The following is an 18,897-nucleotide window of genomic DNA, read 5'->3' as shown; positions in this document are numbered from 1 at the left end:
GTAAAATGGGTGAAGTTGCCTGAGGCACTTGCGACGCTCTGCGCAGCACGCACTGCGCATGCGGTGCAGAACGGCGCCAAATTTGACTGAAAAGATCGTTTTTGAATGATTTTTTTCAAAATAAAAAATAAAAAAAGTTTCGGGTCGGGTGTGTTTCGTAGGGTCGGGCGGGGACGATCACCAACTCATTTTTTTTATCTTGCCTAATCAAGCAATTGGGTGAACGTACAAGTGTGAAATACTGATCTTGTAAAGATGCTACCTTTTTTTGCATCATTGCTTGATGGACTTCCACGTATAGAAAAACATCTTAACATGTTTTAGACACACTCAGATGTAAGCCAAAGATCCTTTGAGCCAAACTACCAAATAAGACATTTTTACTCCACACACATGAAGCAAAAAGCAGGGTTAAGTAATTACCTTCGCAAAAGCGGAAGGTTATGTTTTGATCGCTGTGTATTTATTTGTATGTCTGTGTGTGTGTATGTTAATCGCATAACTCAAAAAGTATTCAACCGAATTGCATGAAATTTGGTGGGATGATTGGTTATTATACGGGACACATTTGATTAGATTTTGGGAAACAGATTTGCTCAAATTCTGACTATTTTTAACTCGATCGTATTTCACTCAAAGTTATGAGCGACTGAAGAAGAAGATGTCCATCCAGGACGTCATCACTATAACGCGATCTCCCGCGATCATTTCAACCTCAAAAAAAATTATAATTGCAGATTTGTCAAGAGATGAGGCATATTAACAAACGAATGAAACAGATTTGCTCAAATTCTGACTATTTTTAACTCGATCGTATTTCACTCAAAGTTATGCGCGACTGAAGAAGAGGATGTCCATCCAAGACGTCATCACTATAACGCGATCTCCCGCAATCATTTCAACCTCAAATGAAATTCAAATTGCAGATTTGTCAATCGGGGAGGCATATTAACAGACGAATGAAACAGATTTGCTCAAATTCTGATTTTTAAAAATCGATCGCATTTCACATAAAGTTTCACATCGCATACACTCCCATGCCAAGTACAGAACAGTAGCTGCGGCGAAGGTATGCGCTCTACCGAGTGCCCGGATTCTAGTTGGTTCATGTGTCTGTCTGATGATCAAGGAACAACTTATTTAAATTGAACGTTATATTTTGAACACGAATCAGAACGTGAATAGGAAGACTAGTTTGCCGTTTTACTGTACCTTGGCTCTGAATTTGTCCCGACCACACATGCGCAGAGGAATGAGATAATATTTTTGCGCTGACTGTGTGCCTGACAGTCAAATAAAATTGAACATCATTTAATGCAGGAAACTTGCTGTTTATAAGGATGTTATAAAGGCCACAAACAACAGGTGCAAATTACTCATATACATAATGTGTTAGGTAGGGTGACGTAATAGGCACTGGATAAAACGGTGGAAAACCGGAATTTATTTATATGACTTTAAACCTATTTAGACCTTTAATTAAAATGAATTATATACTTGAACACTGCACAACACAACTCACCTACTTCCAGAACCATGATATATATCTATATATAGCATGAGAGGTTGTGGCATGTGAGAGGGTATCAATAAAGCCTCCTTCTGCCAAACTGTGACTCAATATTGTCTTATTACTGTGCAAAAGGGTGATGTACAAGACTTCTTCAGTAACCGTATACTTATGAAGTATCTGAAGATGAAGTATCCAGCATTGCCTGGGGATATTCCCAGGAGTGGAGGGGGAGAGGGTTAGGGGGAACGAGAGGGAGGGGAGAGTTATACTGTGTGTATGTATGTATGTATGTATGTATGTATGTATGTATGTATGTATGTATATATATATATATATATATATATATATATATATATATATATATATATATATATATGTATATGTGTATATATATATATATATATATATATATATATATATATATATTGTTACGCAACTGTGATTAACACCACAGTTACGGATGGCCGATTTGCGAGACTTTAACTCCCGAGGCGAACACTCAATGGCGGACTCAAGTTCAACACAAACGCGCGGAATGGCGGGACACAGCGAAGGCTCCGCAACCTTATCTATTAAAATCAAACACCCAGGAAAACTGCGTTCAGATATATATATAGAAAATAATATAAGGATTTATTATCGAATAGTAATACAGTGAAAAAGCCGCGCCGGTAAATCTAATAACTCTAAATCGGGACGTCCCCACACGACTGACAGCAAACACGATACGAGGGAGATTATGAATACAAAAATAACACGTTACGTCGTTCAATTGTACGCGGATGCGGCTTATCTGTCTTTCGTCGTCTTGGTGGCGGCCGTCCACACCGCTCCTTTTGGCCCGATCGCACACCACCAGGTCCTTCGCTCCAAGCTCCACGAGGCCCCGCTCCAAGCACCACGCGTCCGACGCGTGGCCAGCAGCTTCACACGAGGACGATCTCCACAAGGCCCGTGCACCAATGGTTCAACGGAGGGCTCGACTTGCAACGAACTGCTGCGAACTGCCGCGTGCTCTGTGGGCTTGGTGTGTGAACGAACTCTCCACCAACTGCCTTCGGGGAGCTTTTCCACCAACTGCCTTCGGGGAGCTTTTCCACCAACTGTGTCTCTGCGTCGACTGTGTGCTCCAACCAACTCCTACGAACTCTCTGGTGTCTGCCTGCGTCTGCCCCGAACTCAACTGCCTGAAATGGCGTCCGACCGTCGCATATATTGGTGGCCGATCACGTCACATTGGCGCACTCCTCAGCCAATCACAGCCTCCCAACTCGCCCAGGTCACGCCCTCTGCGGCATGCGACTCCTGACATCTCCCGTCCGCGACCCCCCCGCGGTCGTTTTGTAACACGTGCCAGCGAGGTTGGTAGGCCTTTGAGGTGCGAACGGCGGCGGCCAACCGTGGCGGTGTTTTTGGCCTGGTTTCCTGTCTATTTATTACGAAGTCAATGTCAGGGAAAGGGAATTATTTAATGTTGCGCTAAGGACCTAACTAATGTTTATGTGGTTTGCAGTGCCATAATGGACAAAGGTTTGACTACCAGGTGAGACTCACAGGGGCGTTACCTTTAATCCCTCACTATTTAACACTCGGACCTCCAGGTAGATCCACAATCATACATCTTACCCCGACAAACGCCTAAACATCAAGAACTTATTACATGTAGAGTCCCTGTCACGACAGCCGAATACCTACCTATTCAGATCTACCTAGCTCTAGATATTGCTCTACCAAATTCATAACACAGCCTCCCCCCTGGAACCGTAGCTCCTGCAAGGTTCACCGCAGGCGCTACCATTCCAGCCTTAACACTTACTGTCACACACTTAATTAACCTATGAAATAAATCAGGAAGGGCTGTGGGAAGTGAGTCGGACTACCTACCTACACTTCCTTAACATGCTGAACCCCTTAACCATCATGCAAGTATGTACATTTTCTTCGTTGTTCCTGTGGAGGGAGGAAACAACAACACACAACACTAACTTAACCACAAAACTTAACCATCTTTCCAAACTCAAAACTCTAACCTTTGTACATACCCCGGTCTACAGACCGCGTCCCCCGGTGGATGCCACAAGACACAACCTTACTTGCGGGGCCATCCCCAATGCATCCCCCTAAATTTTCCACGGCCCTGTCCAGATGTTACAGGTGAGTGACACGGCTCGGTGGATTTCGCCCACATTCATGCAACACAGACCCCTTAACCACTCATTCTCATTCCATAGGTCATCAAGGCATTTCAAAAATCAACAAAGTACTTATTTCAATACACCCCCCTGCAGGACCATGGCATTGATGTCATTCACGTGTGTGTGCATTCCTCAACTAGGCAGCGGGGAGGTACCGCACAAAAAGATGGTGGGGGCGCATCAGGCTGTGGTGCCCGCAGTCCCAAAAACAAGTCAACCGACTTACAAGTTCATTGCCCCCCCCCCCCTTTACCTCTTGGCCCCATGACAGCCCAACAGCCCCTTTCCGCCGTTACCTCGCCGGTGAGGGTCTCCACACACCCCAGGCTCCTTTGCCTCCTGCTTTCGCGCAGCAACACGGGTCACCGGGGGACTTCCTCACCCCGCGGCGCCCAACCAGACCCTCCACCGACGAGCTCCAATTTCCAGTTACCACCGGCTGCCAGGGGTAATTGCCGCAGAGGGGGGCCCGCAGGCATCGCTCCTCAGAGCTTGCTCTGTACCTGCGGACACACACCCCTTCCCCACCCACAAGACCCCAAAACACACTTCCTCCCCCGCTGCCATTCAATTCTCCACACAACTCAGCACAATTCAGTACAATTCTTGGTGTAAAAGGTGTTACAAGGCTTGCCATGGCCTGCTACATGTGAAATCCCCCAGTTCACATTTAAACCACCACACATTTCCAAAAGCACAAGTATCGCCCCTCATTATCTCCAATAATCATCACTCACTCTCCAGGTTCCACTCTCACGACCACATCAAAACACCTAACCACAATACAAAAACATACGCCACCCACAAGACACTGTGGCTCCCGTGGCTCCCATTCCATCCCCTCACCGGCCATGTCATCACTCTCACTCGCCTCCCAACTCCAAATTACATGTCCCCAATTTCCCAAAGCAAGTCCTGAAGCCTGGGACAGTACTCCTTAAAACACTCACCTCAAGTGCAGGTAGTTGCAGGTTGGTCAGGTTCAAAGTGCAATCCACCCATACAATTCCCAAAATTTCACATTGGGCCTACCAAATCCTTCCAAATTTCTCTTTTGTCCCCACTACACTGGCAGGTATGTGGATCCGCATCCAACGGTGATCATCACTACACAACTACCTATGGCCACGACAGCTCTGCACCTCTACCGTGCAAGGGTCACCGGGACAAGGTGAGCAGTCAAAACGCCAACATGGCCCATGAGTGTCCATAAGGGTGCGACCCACCATCCATCCTTCGGCCCCCCTGCGAGGAACACAGCTGCAGCAGCCCCAGCTGGCCAATGTGGTGAGCACTTGCTGCCACAACACACACTACCGCACACACAACCTCGGCCCTGGGGGGCACGGTCGCAGTGCGTGGCATCCCTACAGCCACGTCCCCTGCACCTCCCCATCATCCCCCAGTCCGACTACAGAACTGCAGCCCCCCAGTGCTCACCCACACTTGACCACACCAAGGTCCAGTCAACAGCCATGCTCCACCAGGAGACTCACCCAGAAGACATGGTCCACACACCTCGGACATGCACAGCACCACGTTGACCCTCAGGCCACACAACTACATCCCCATAATCCCGCGTCCCAAATATCAGCACAGTTGCCCCCGCAACCAGTTGAAAGCTGTGTCTTGCTACCCTATTAATTTTATCACAGCCTCCAACACTTTGGTCTACACACCTGGATCAATAATGGCGTCACTGTACAGTGTCCACCATGGCATTTCAAAATCCACCCTTAAATTTCCATCTAACCCACAGATTACCCATGCTAAACATTTATCACATTTCACTAACCTCACCAAAGAAGGATGCTTTGCCATACACATGCCAGCCGAGCATGGCCCATATGCTCGGCTCGTTACACATCTCCCGATTCACATCCCCATGGCTCTCTTCCCAACCCGAGAGTCCATAAATCATAACGGAGCATCTGTGGAAGGTCACTCACACCATCACGTTCCACAGATGCCCCAATGGTTGTCTGGCAGGCTATCTCCATCCCTGTCCATTCGGTTTGACCCGCGTCCATAGACCAACCACCATGCCAGGTCACCACATGCTGGTTGTCCCAGAGTCCCTGGAGGAGGGTGCCAGGCCGCATGCCGGGTGGTCACCACATCAGTCCCAAGTTGGCCGTCCGCAGTGCCACCACCAAAGCGCGACCCACAACACCTCCCCCTAGTGGTCCTCAATAAATGCCAACCCAGGCTTGAGAAACCACCTCGGACCCCTCTGGAGGTCTTAACCCCCACCAGGGTCCGGTGACCCTGCCGGCCCGAGCCACCAGCTCGGACGGCGCCCCGACGGACAAGGGACGCCACACTCCACCAGACCCCCCGTGGGACCCAGGTCGTACCTCGACACCCAAGGCTGGACCCCACGTCCAAATCTCGCCATCACAGCCCCCCAGCTGGCCGGCATACCCAAATTTTGAAAGGGGCAACTTTTGCCCGAGGCCATCACCCATGACCTCTCCATGTCCAAATCCCGCAGCCCGGGGACCAATCCCCACCATGGCTGCTCCAAATCAATTTCCCATTGTAATTTTATTTTAAATTTTCTTTTACCAATTTTCATTCCCACTGCCAAACCGCAGCTGCAGGGAACAACCTCTACCACCGGTTGTTCTGCCCCTCCCTGCAGTTGATCCAAATTCCCTACAGGGACCAAATCTCCAGAAGCTCTATCTCTCGATCCTCCAAGATCCAAATCCAGCCCGGAGCCAACACACTCCCCCAACTGGTTGTCCAATTTTGGAGCCTCTGTTTCCAAATAGCAGTGTACAGTGAGCGTCCCCTCGGTCATTCCAACCACCTCCTCGGACCAACTCACCTCATCACCCAGGCTCCTTTGGGCCTGAACAAGCTCTACCTCCATGGGACTGTCACAGGTCTCCAGCCGCTGGATCAAATCATCCTCATCATTACAAATCATTCCTGGCCCCGCCAGGCTTTGATCAATATCCCCAATAAATACCCGGTCCGGCTCTATTGCACGGACCCCCAAAAACTCTACCCCCTCTTGCTCCGCACCACCGCCCTGGTGCTGCACAATTCCAAATTCATCCCCCGGTTGGGGTGTTGTGACATCCACACGGTCCCGATAAACAACCAGGCCAGAATGTGGGAAACATTCCCCATTACAACTCTCACATTCCAAATTTCCTTCCCCGCTCACCTGTGGACACTCCACGTTTACCTGCAGGCATTCCACGTTTACCTGCGGGCATTCCCCATCTACCTGTACACATTCCCCATCGAACTGTGGACATTCTCCGCTCACCTGTACACTTACGGTCTCCCCATCATCCCCCATTTTATTTGCCAGCCCATTTATTTTAATACTCAATCGATCACTCATTTCCTTCATTCCTTCCCTCCATTCCTTCCCCTGTGACTTCATTTGTTCATTCAATTCCCGACTGGCTCGCTCACCCTGAGCATCCATTAATTCCTTAAAAAATTTCATTAAAGCCTGGTAGTCTCTAGGGGCCGTCCCACTTGTTCCCGACTCCCCGGTAGGGGAGGGGGATAAGTTGGTGCTCGGGACGGGGGAGGTTCCAAGGCTCACCTCGACATTTAATTCCCCTATTTCCGGCTCACTCCCGACGCTGACGGAGGCCTCGCTGCGTACTTCCATTTCGTCGACCTCCGACATCCGCTTTTCGGAAGGTCGTTCCCCGCGCGCGTATCTATCTATAATTCCAGTAATCTCTGTCTGTACGTTTGTACGTTTGTTTGTTTGTCTGTGACCGCTGTTTCTCGACAACCACGGGTCCGATATACTTTTAACTTGCCAGGTATATTGCTGGGGACCCGAGGATGTGCCTTTTCAAGGTTTCATATTAATCGGACAATTACTTACCGAGCTATGTCCAAAAAACGATTCAACCAATCAGAGAGCAGCGAACGATCGCGTGTGCCGAACGTGGAGGACACACTCTGCCTCGGATGGCACATTTGAGAGCGTATTCATTTATTTCACGTTTGCAAACTATGTTGGCGTTAAACTATGTTTTAAAACTAATAAAACCGAATTTGCGATTCATTCGCTTTCCTGCGCGTTTGTGCACGCGATGGCGATTTCTTTACCAAACTCCGGAAGCCGTTCGCTTTGGACCAAACCATTGCATGTAAATAGAGGGGGGGGGGGATTGTCACCGTACTCGCAAGCCGTTCGCTTTGGACCAAACCATTTCATGTAAATAGAGGGGGGGGATATAATTTTAGATATAGATATAGTACGGGCAATGCCCTAGTTTATTTCAATTCCAACAACACAATTTAAATTTGACGAAGACGCGATATCGCGCTCCGTTTGCCCGATTGGTTATTAAATTTCTCCGCCTCTACTACAAAAATTTTGCGTTCGAACGTCGGGCGCAATGTACGCCCGACCGTGTCGATTTCTCCCCGCGGACAAAAAAATTTGTCCGACCGTGTCGATGTCTCGCCGCGGACAAAAAAAATTTGTCCGACGGGTTCAAATCCTACACTCCTGACACCACTTGTTACGCAACTGTGATTAACACCACAGTTACGGATGGCCGATTTGCGAGACTTTAACTCCCGAGGCGAACACTCAATGGCGGACTCAAGTTCAACACAAACGCACGGAATGGCGGGACACAGCGAAGGCTCCGCAACCTTATCTATTAAAATCAAACACCCAGGAAAACTGCGTTCAGATATATATATAGAAAATAATATAAGGATTTATTATCGAATAGTAATACAGTGAAAAAGCCGCGCCGGTAAATCTAATAACTCTAAATCGGGACGTCCCCACATGACTGACAGCAAACACGATACGAGGGAGATTATGAATACAAAAATAACACGTTACGTCGTTCAATTGTACGCGGATGCGGCTTATCTGTCTTTCGTCGTCTTGGTGGCGGCCGTCCACACCGCTCCTTTTGGCCCGATCGCACACCACCAGGTCCTTCGCTCCAAGCTCCACGAGGCCCCGCTCCAAGCACCACGCGTCCGACGCGTGGCCAGCAGCTTCACACGAGGACGATCTCCACAAGGCCCGTGCACCAATGGTTCAACGGAGGGCTCGACTTGCAACGAACTGCTGCGAACTGCCGCGTGCTCTGTGGGCTTGGTGTGTGAACGAACTCTCCACCAACTGCCTTCGGGGAGCTTTTCCACCAACTGCCTTCGGGGAGCTTTTCCACCAACTGTGTCTCTGCGTCGACTGTGTGCTCCAACCAACTCCTACGAACTCTCTGGTGTCTGCCTGCGTCTGCCCCGAACTCAACTGCCTGAAATGGCGTCCGACCGTCGCATATATTGGTGGCCGATCACGTCACATTGGCGCACTCCTCAGCCAATCACAGCCTCCCAACTCGCCCAGGTCACGCCCTCTGCGGCATGCGACTCCTGACATCTCCCGTCCGCGACCCCCCCGCGGTCGTTTTGTAACACGTGCCAGCGAGGTTGGTAGGCCTTTGAGGTGCGAACGGCGGCGGCCAACCGTGGCGGTGTTTTTGGCCTGGTTTCCTGTCTATTTATTACGAAGTCAATGTCAGGGAAAGGGAATTATTTAATGTTGCGCTAAGGACCTAACTAATGTTTATGTGGTTTGCAGTGCCATAATGGACAAAGGTTTGACTACCAGGTGAGACTCACAGGGGCGTTACCTTTAATCCCTCACTATTTAACACTCGGACCTCCAGGTAGATCCACAATCATACATCTTACCCCGACAAACGCCTAAACATCAAGAACTTATTACATGTAGAGTCCCTGTCACGACAGCCGAATACCTACCTATTCAGATCTACCTAGCTCTAGATATTGCTCTACCAAATTCATAACACAGCCTCCCCCCTGGAACCGTAGCTCCTGCAAGGTTCACCGCAGGCGCTACCATTCCAGCCTTAACACTTACTGTCACACACTTAATTAACCTATGAAATAAATCAGGAAGGGCTGTGGGAAGTGAGTCGGACTACCTACCTACACTTCCTTAACATGCTGAACCCCTTAACCATCATGCAAGTATGTACATTTTCTTCGTTGTTCCTGTGGAGGGAGGAAACAACAACACACAACACTAACTTAACCACAAAACTTAACCATCTTTCCAAACTCAAAACTCTAACCTTTGTACATACCCCGGTCTACAGACCGCGTCCCCCGGTGGATGCCACAAGACACAACCTTACCTGCGGGGCCATCCCCAATGCATCCCCCTAAATTTTCCACGGCCCTGTCCAGATGTTACAGGTGAGTGACACGGCTCGGTGGATTTCGCCCACATTCATGCAACACAGACCCCTTAACCACTCATTCTCATTCCATAGGTCATCAAGGCATTTCAAAAATCAACAAAGTACTTATTTCAATACACCCCCCTGCAGGACCATGGCATTGATGTCATTCACGTGTGTGTGCATTCCTCAACTAGGCAGCGGGGAGGTACCGCACAAAAAGATGGTGGGGGCGCATCAGGCTGTGGTGCCCGCAGTCCCAAAAACAAGTCAACCGACTTACAAGTTCATTGCCCCCCCCCCCCCTTTACCTCTTGGCCCCATGACAGCCCAACAGCCCCTTTCCGCCGTTACCTCGCCGGTGAGGGTCTCCACACACCCCAGGCTCCTTTGCCTCCTGCTTTCGCGCAGCAACACGGGTCACCGGGGGACTTCCTCACCCCGCGGCGCCCAACCAGACCCTCCACCGACGAGCTCCAATTTCCAGTTACCACCGGCTGCCAGGGGTAATTGCCGCAGAGGGGGGCCCGCAGGCATCGCTCCTCAGAGCTTGCTCTGTACCTGCGGACACACACCCCTTCCCCACCCACAAGACCCCAAAACACACTTCCTCCCCCGCTGCCATTCAATTCTCCACACAACTCAGCACAATTCAGTACAATTCTTGGTGTAAAAGGTGTTACAAGGCTTGCCATGGCCTGCTACATGTGAAATCCCCCAGTTCACATTTAAACCATCACACATTTCCAAAAGCACAAGTATCGCCCCTCATTATCTCCAATAATCATCACTCACTCTCCAGGTTCCACTCTCACGACCACATCAAAACACCTAACCACAATACAAAAACATACGCCACCCACAAGACACTGTGGCTCCCGTGGCTCCCATTCCATCCCCTCACCGGCCATGTCATCACTCTCACTCGCCTCCCAACTCCAAATTACATGTCCCCAATTTCCCAAAGCAAGTCCTGAAGCCTGGGACAGTACTCCTTAAAACACTCACCTCAAGTGCAGGTAGTTGCAGGTTGGTCAGGTTCAAAGTGCAATCCACCCATACAATTCCCAAAATTTCACATTGGGCCTACCAAATCCTTCCAAATTTCTCTTTTGTCCCCACTACACTGGCAGGTATGTGGATCCGCATCCAACGGTGATCATCACTACACAACTACCTATGGCCACGACAGCTCTGCACCTCTACCGTGCAAGGGTCACCGGGACAAGGTGAGCAGTCAAAACGCCAACATGGCCCATGAGTGTCCATAAGGGTGCGACCCACCATCCATCCTTCGGCCCCCCTGCGAGGAACACAGCTGCAGCAGCCCCAGCTGGCCAATGTGGTGAGCACTTGCTGCCACAACACACACTACCGCACACACAACCTCGGCCCTGGGGGGCACGGTCGCAGTGCGTGGCATCCCTACAGCCACGTCCCCTGCACCTCCCCATCATCCCCCAGTCCGACTACAGAACTGCAGCCCCCCAGTGCTCACCCACACTTGACCACACCAAGGTCCAGTCAACAGCCATGCTCCACCAGGAGACTCACCCAGAAGACATGGTCCACACACCTCGGACATGCACAGCACCACGTTGACCCTCAGGCCACACAACTACATCCCCATAATCCCGCGTCCCAAATATCAGCACAGTTGCCCCCGCAACCAGTTGAAAGCTGTGTCTTGCTACCCTATTAATTTTATCACAGCCTCCAACACTTTGGTCTACACACCTGGATCAATAATGGCGTCACTGTACAGTGTCCACCATGGCATTTCAAAATCCACCCTTAAATTTCCATCTAACCCACAGATTACCCATGCTAAACATTTATCACATTTCACTAACCTCACCAAAGAAGGATGCTTTGCCATACACATGCCAGCCGAGCATGGCCCATATGCTCGGCTCGTTACACATCTCCCGATTCACATCCCCATGGCTCTCTTCCCAACCCGAGAGTCCATAAATCATAACGGAGCATCTGTGGAAGGTCACTCACACCATCACGTTCCACAGATGCCCCAATGGTTGTCCGGCAGGCTATCTCCATCCCTGTCCATTCGGTTTGACCCGCGTCCATAGACCAACCACCATGCCAGGTCACCACATGCTGGTTGTCCCAGAGTCCCTGGAGGAGGGTGCCAGGCCGCATGCCGGGTGGTCACCACATCAGTCCCAAGTTGGTCGTCCGCAGTGCCACCACCAAAGCGCGACCCACAACACCTCCCCCTAGTGGTCCTCAATAAATGCCAACCCAGGCTTGAGAAACCACCTCGGACCCCTCTGGAGGTCTTAACCCCCACCAGGGTCCGGTGACCCTGCTGGCCCGAGCCACCAGCTCGGACGGCGCCCCGACGGACAAGGGACGCCACACTCCACCAGACCCCCCGTGGGACCCAGGTCGTACCTCGACACCCAAGGCTGGACCCCACGTCCAAATCTCGCCATCACAGCCCCCTAGCTGGCCGGCATACCCAAATTTTGAAAGGGGCAACTTTTGCCCGAGGCCATCACCCATGACCTCTCCATGTCCAAATCCCGCAGCCCGGGGACCAATCCCCACCATGGCTGCTCCAAATCAATTTCCCATTGTAATTTTATTTTAAATTTTCTTTTACCAATTTTCATTCCCACTGCCAAACCGCAGCTGCAGGGAACAACCTCTACCACCGGTTGTTCTGCCCCTCCCTGCAGTTGATCCAAATTCCCTACAGGGACCAAATCTCCAGAAGCTCTATCTCTCGATCCTCCAAGATCCAAATCCAGCCCGGAGCCAACACACTCCCCCAACTGGTTGTCCAATTTTGGAGCCTCTGTTTCCAAATAGCAGTGTACAGTGAGCGTCCCCTCGGTCATTCCAACCACCTCCTCGGACCAACTCACCTCATCACCCAGGCTCCTTTGGGCCTGAACAAGCTCTACCTCCATGGGACTGTCACAGGTCTCCAGCCGCTGGATCAAATCATCCTCATCATTACAAATCATTCCTGGCCCCGCCAGGCTTTGATCAATATCCCCAATAAATACCCGGTCCGGCTCTATTGCACGGACCCCCAAAAACTCTACCCCCTCTTGCTCCGCACCACCGCCCTGGTGCTGCACAATTCCAAATTCATCCCCCGGTTGGGGTGTTGTGACATCCACACGGTCCCGATAAACAACCAGGCCAGAATGTGGGAAACATTCCCCATTACAACTCTCACATTCCAAATTTCCTTCCCCGCTCACCTGTGGACACTCCACGTTTACCTGCAGGCATTCCACGTTTACCTGCGGGCATTCCCCATCTACCTGTACACATTCCCCATCGAACTGTGGACATTCTCCGCTCACCTGTACACTTACGGTCTCCCCATCATCCCCCATTTTATTTGCCAGCCCATTTATTTTAATACTCAATCGATCACTCATTTCCTTCATTCCTTCCCTCCATTCCTTCCCCTGTGACTTCATTTGTTCATTCAATTCCCGACTGGCTCGCTCACCCTGAGCATCCATTAATTCCTTTAAAAATTTCATTAAAGCCTGGTAGTCTCTAGGGGCCGTCCCACTTGTTCCCGACTCCCCGGTAGGGGAGGGGGATAAGTTGGTGCTCGGGACGGGGGAGGTTCCAAGGCTCACCTCGACATTTAATTCCCCTATTTCCGGCTCACTCCCGACGCTGACGGAGGCCTCGCTGCGTACTTCCATTTCGTCGACCTCCGAACATCCGCTTTTCGGAAGGTCGTTCCCCGCGCGCGTATCTATCTATAATTCCAGTAATCTCTGTCTGTACGTTTGTACGTTTGTTTGTTTGTCTGTGACCGCTGTTTCTCGACAACCACGGGTCCGATATACTTTTAACTTGCCAGGTATATTGCTGGGGACCCGAGGATGTGCCTTTTCAAGGTTTCATATTAATCGGACAATTACTTACCGAGCTATGTCCAAAAAACGATTCAACCAATCAGAGAGCAGCGAACGATCGCGTGTGCCGAACGTGGAGGACACACTCTGCCTCGGATGGCACATTTGAGAGCGTATTCATTTATTTCACGTTTGCAAACTATGTTGGCGTTAAACTATGTTTTAAAACTAATAAAACCGAATTTGCGATTCATTCGCTTTCCTGCGCGTTTGTGCACGCGATGGCGATTTCTTTACCAAACTCCGGAAGCCGTTCGCTTTGGACCAAACCATTGCATGTAAATAGAGGGGGGGGATTGTCACCGTACTCGCAAGCCGTTCGCTTTGGACCAAACCATTTCATGTAAATAGAGGGGGGGGATATAATTTTAGATATAGATATAGTACGGGCAATGCCCTAGTTTATTTCAATTCCAACAACACAATTTAAATTTGACGAAGACGCGATATCGCGCTCCGTTTGCCCGATTGGTTATTAAATTTCTCCGCCTCTACTACAAAAATTTTGCGTTCGAACGTCGGGCGCAATGTACGCCCGACCGTGTCGATTTCTCCCCGCGGACAAAAAAATTTGTCCGACCGTGTCGATGTCTCGCCGCGGACAAAAAAAATTTGTCCGACGGGTTCAAATCCTACACTCCTGACACCACTTGTTACGCAACTGTGATTAACACCACAGTTACGGATGGCCGATTTGCGAGACTTTAACTCCCGAGGCGAACACTCAATGGCGGACTCAAGTTCAACACAAACGCGCGGAATGGCGGGACACAGCGAAGGCTCCGCAACCTTATCTATTAAAATCAAACACCCAGGAAAACTGCGTTCAGATATATATATAGAAAATAATATAAGGATTTATTATCGAATAGTAATACTGTACAGTGAAAAAGCCGCGCCGGTAAATCTAATAACTCTAAATCGGGACGTCCCCACACGACTGACAGCAAACACGATACGAGGGAGATTATGAATACAAAAATAACACGTTACGTCGTTCAATTGTACGCGGATGCGGCTTATCTGTCTTTCGTCGTCTTGGTGGCGGCCGTCCACACCGCTCCTTTTGGCCCGATCGCACACCACCAGGTCCTTCGCTCCAAGCTCCACGAGGCCCCGCTCCAAGCACCACGCGTCCGACGCGTGGCCAGCAGCTTCACACGAGGACGATCTCCACAAGGCCCGTGCACCAATGGTTCAACGGAGGGCTCGACTTGCAACGAACTGCTGCGAACTGCCGCGTGCTCTGTGGGCTTGGTGTGTGAACGAACTCTCCACCAACTGCCTTCGGGGAGCTTTTCCACCAACTGCCTTCGGGGAGCTTTTCCACCAACTGTGTCTCTGCGTCGACTGTGTGCTCCAACCAACTCCTACGAACTCTCTGGTGTCTGCCTGCGTTTGCCCCGAACTCAACTGCCTGAAATGGCGTCCGACCGTCGCATATATTGGTGGCCGATCACGTCACATTGGCGCACTCCTCAGCCAATCACAGCCTCCCAACTCGCCCAGGTCACGCCCTCTGCGGCATGCGACTCCTGACATCTCCCGTCCGCGACCCCCCCGCGGTCGTTTTGTAACACGTGCCAGCGAGGTTGGTAGGCCTTTGAGGTGCGAACGGCGGCGGCCAACCGTGGCGGTGTTTTTGGCCTGGTTTCCTGTCTATTTATTACGAAGTCAATGTCAGGGAAAGGGAATTATTTAATGTTGCGCTAAGGACCTAACTAATGTTTATGTGGTTTGCAGTGCCATAATGGACAAAGGTTTGACTACCAGGTGAGACTCACAGGGGCGTTACCTTTAATCCCTCACTATTTAACACTCGGACCTCCAGGTAGATCCACAATCATACATCTTACCCCGACAAACGCCTAAACATCAAGAACTTATTACATGTAGAGTCCCTGTCACGACAGCCGAATACCTACCTATTCAGATCTACCTAGCTCTAGATATTGCTCTACCAAATTCATAACAATATATATATATAGATATACACATACATACTAGCAGAAGTACCCGGCATTGCCGGGCGGGGGAGGGGAGGGGGAGGGGGAAGGGGAGGGGAGGGGAACGGAACGGGGGGAGAGCGAGTCCCTTGGTAAAGCGAGCGATTTTTTTTTTCATAGCGTTCATAGCGTTTCATAGCGTCATAGCGTTCATAGCGTTTCATAATTACCCTTGATTTTTTTTTTCATAGCGTTCATAGCGTTTCATAGCGTCATAGCGATTTTTTTTTTCATAGCGTCATAGCTTCATAGCGTTCATAGCGTCATAGCGTTCATAGCGTTTCATAGCGTCATATCGTTCATAGCGTTCACGTTCATAGCGTTTCATAGCGTCATAGCGATTTTTTTTGTCATAGCGTTCATAGCGTCATAGCGTCATCACGTGATCGCTCTGAGCGAATCAGCGCCCACCTGCTCTGATTTGATTCCGTGCGCTGAAATGCGCTGAGGTAAATATGAATAAAAAATATGGATCGTCAAATATTTTGAGTTCGGCCATGTTCGTCCCAGGCTCAATGGCCATGTCTATGCCAAATATCAAGCACGTAAGCCTCTCCGTTTAGGAGTCTATCGGTAACATTACACACACACACACACAAACTGTGTTTTAGAGATACTAGGGCGTGCCCGTACGTGGGTGCAAAAAAACATGCGTGCAAACAACAACAACAAAAAAAAACTTTGAAACCACGTGGCAGTAACGACCACAGAACCCCCCCCCCCCCTCTATTTACATGAAATGGTTTGGTCCATTCGCAAAGCCAAAGCGAACGGCTTGCGAGTACGGTAGAACCCCCCCCCCCCCTCTATTTACATGAAATGGTTTGGTCCATTCGCAAAGCCAAAGCGAACGGCTTGCGAGTACGGGTAAATAAATCGCCATAGCTCGGTAACTACTTGTCCGATTAATATGAAACCTTGAAAAGGCACATCCTCAGGTCCCCAGCAATATACTTGGCAAGTTTCAAGTATATCGGACCCGTGGTTGTCGAGAAACAGCGGTCACAGACAAACACACAGACACACACACATACACACACACACACACAGAGATTACTGGAATTATAGATAGATATATATGTATGTATACATATATATATATATATATATATATATATATATATATATATATATATATATATATATAGATATATAGATATATAGATATATAGATATATATATATATATATATATATATAATATATATATAATATATATATATATATATATATATATATATATATATATATATATATATATATATATATATATATATATAATATATATATATATATACACACACACACATCTTGGGGGTGGGGAGGGGGGGTTTTATAGTCCCCTCGGTTTTGGGGGGGGGGGGGGGGTGGGCGAGAAGGGAAGGACAAACTTACCCGTGCAATGAATACTTTTACCTCGTTGCTTCAGGTAAAGAAGTCAATTTAAATACCCCCTGCCACATCCACCTATGTTACCCCAAACAACATAGCCTATGTTACCCCACACAAAGTTGTATTTGTACCCCAAGTCTGGCTGTGCATAAGGAACAAAAAAGCCACAGAGAGAGAGAGAGAGAGGTAGAAAAATGAAAATAGAGAAAAATGATAAAGATGGCATGCATATATATATATATATATAATTATATATGCTTGGTTACAATACTGGGTACACTTTTACACAGATTAAATAAAATGCCCTCAATTTAAAAAAATTAACTGAATGAAAAGACACCTATGGTTTTATGTTGTAGCAAATAGTCTTGAGGACCTGCAAATACCTGATTTTCACATTATATCATGCACTTAGATTTGCGATGGTTGAGTAAACAAGACAAAAATGGCATATTTTCGGAATAAAATGTTACATTCTCACTGTGTCAATTTTTATTTCATTGTCTTTAAATAAAAATATGCATTGATGATTAAAATTGTAATTTAATGGAATGTTTGTCTAGTATGTCTCCTGGTGTTGTTTTTTACATTTTCTAAAAATCCTTGAGATGTGCAATGCGTGGTAAAATAAGTGATTCGTGCATAACACTTGGTGTCCACCAAATTCACAATAATTGTGATGTCAGTTTCATTTTCAAATCACGAAGGACTCGTCAAATGAACTCGGTGTGTTTGTGCCCACCAAATTCACAATAATTGTGATGTCAGCTTCATTTTCAAATCACGAAGGACTTGTGAAATGAACTCGGTGTGGAGGTTAAGAAATACCTTCAGAAGAATTCCCTTGATGCTTATTCAATCGATCAATCAGAAAGTTAATTTTTTTCCCGATAATCTTGTGGTATTTTCTTTCGTGTCCGCCCCGTTATGCACGAATCACATCCCAGCAAAAGTGAAAAGAAACCCGCATCGCTCAACTTGATTATGTGGAACGCGGGTCCCGTTTGTTGTGATAGAAAAGCAGTCACTCGCTGGCAGACGACCACCCGTTTACGGATGATGTCAGAACTTGTTTTCGTGTCCGTGTCCTCCGGTGCTGCGCTATGCACGAATCCAGCGTGCAAAGTGCACTCTCGTTTTCATTTTGGTGAAAACTAAGCATGTAGCAGGTCTGATGCTTCAAACTCGGATACTCCACTATATACAGAACAACCTAATGCAGCATACTGTTATGAATTTGGTAATGCAACATCTAGAGCTAGGTAGATCTGAATAGGTAGGTATTCGGCTGTCGTGACAGGGACTCTACATGTAATAAGTTATTGATGTTCAGGCGGTTGTCGGGGTAAGATGTATGAGTGTGGATCTACCTGGAGATTCGAGTGTTAAATAGTGAGGGATTAAAGGTAACGCCCCTGTGAGTATCACCTAGTAATCAAACCTTTGTCCCTTATGGCACTGCAAACCACATAAACATTAGTTAGGTCCTTAGCGCAACATTAAATAATCCCCTTTCCCTGACAAGGACTTCGTATTAAATTGACAGGAAACCAGGTCAAAAACACCACCACAATTGGCCGCCACCGTGTACACCTCCAAAGGCCTACAAACCTGGCCGGCACGTGTTACACCAGGACCGCGGGGTCACGGACGGGAG

General features: G+C 48.6%; 1 protein-coding gene across 2 annotated transcripts in view; it reads left to right on the top strand.

The window, feature by feature from the left end:
- LOC137433491 (integrator complex assembly factor BRAT1-like) overlaps positions 1-18,897 on the top strand; it is a 69,613-nt gene that overhangs the window by 30,349 nt on the left and 20,367 nt on the right. The window lies entirely within an intron of this gene.

Source organism: Myxine glutinosa, chromosome 10 (genome assembly GCF_964187855.1).
Source record: "Myxine glutinosa chromosome 10, kmMyxGlut1.1, whole genome shotgun sequence".
NCBI lineage: Eukaryota > Metazoa > Chordata > Myxini > Myxiniformes > Myxinidae > Myxine > Myxine glutinosa.
The sequence above is the reverse complement of the archived record's forward strand: the minus strand, read 5'-3'. Positions and strand labels throughout refer to the sequence as shown.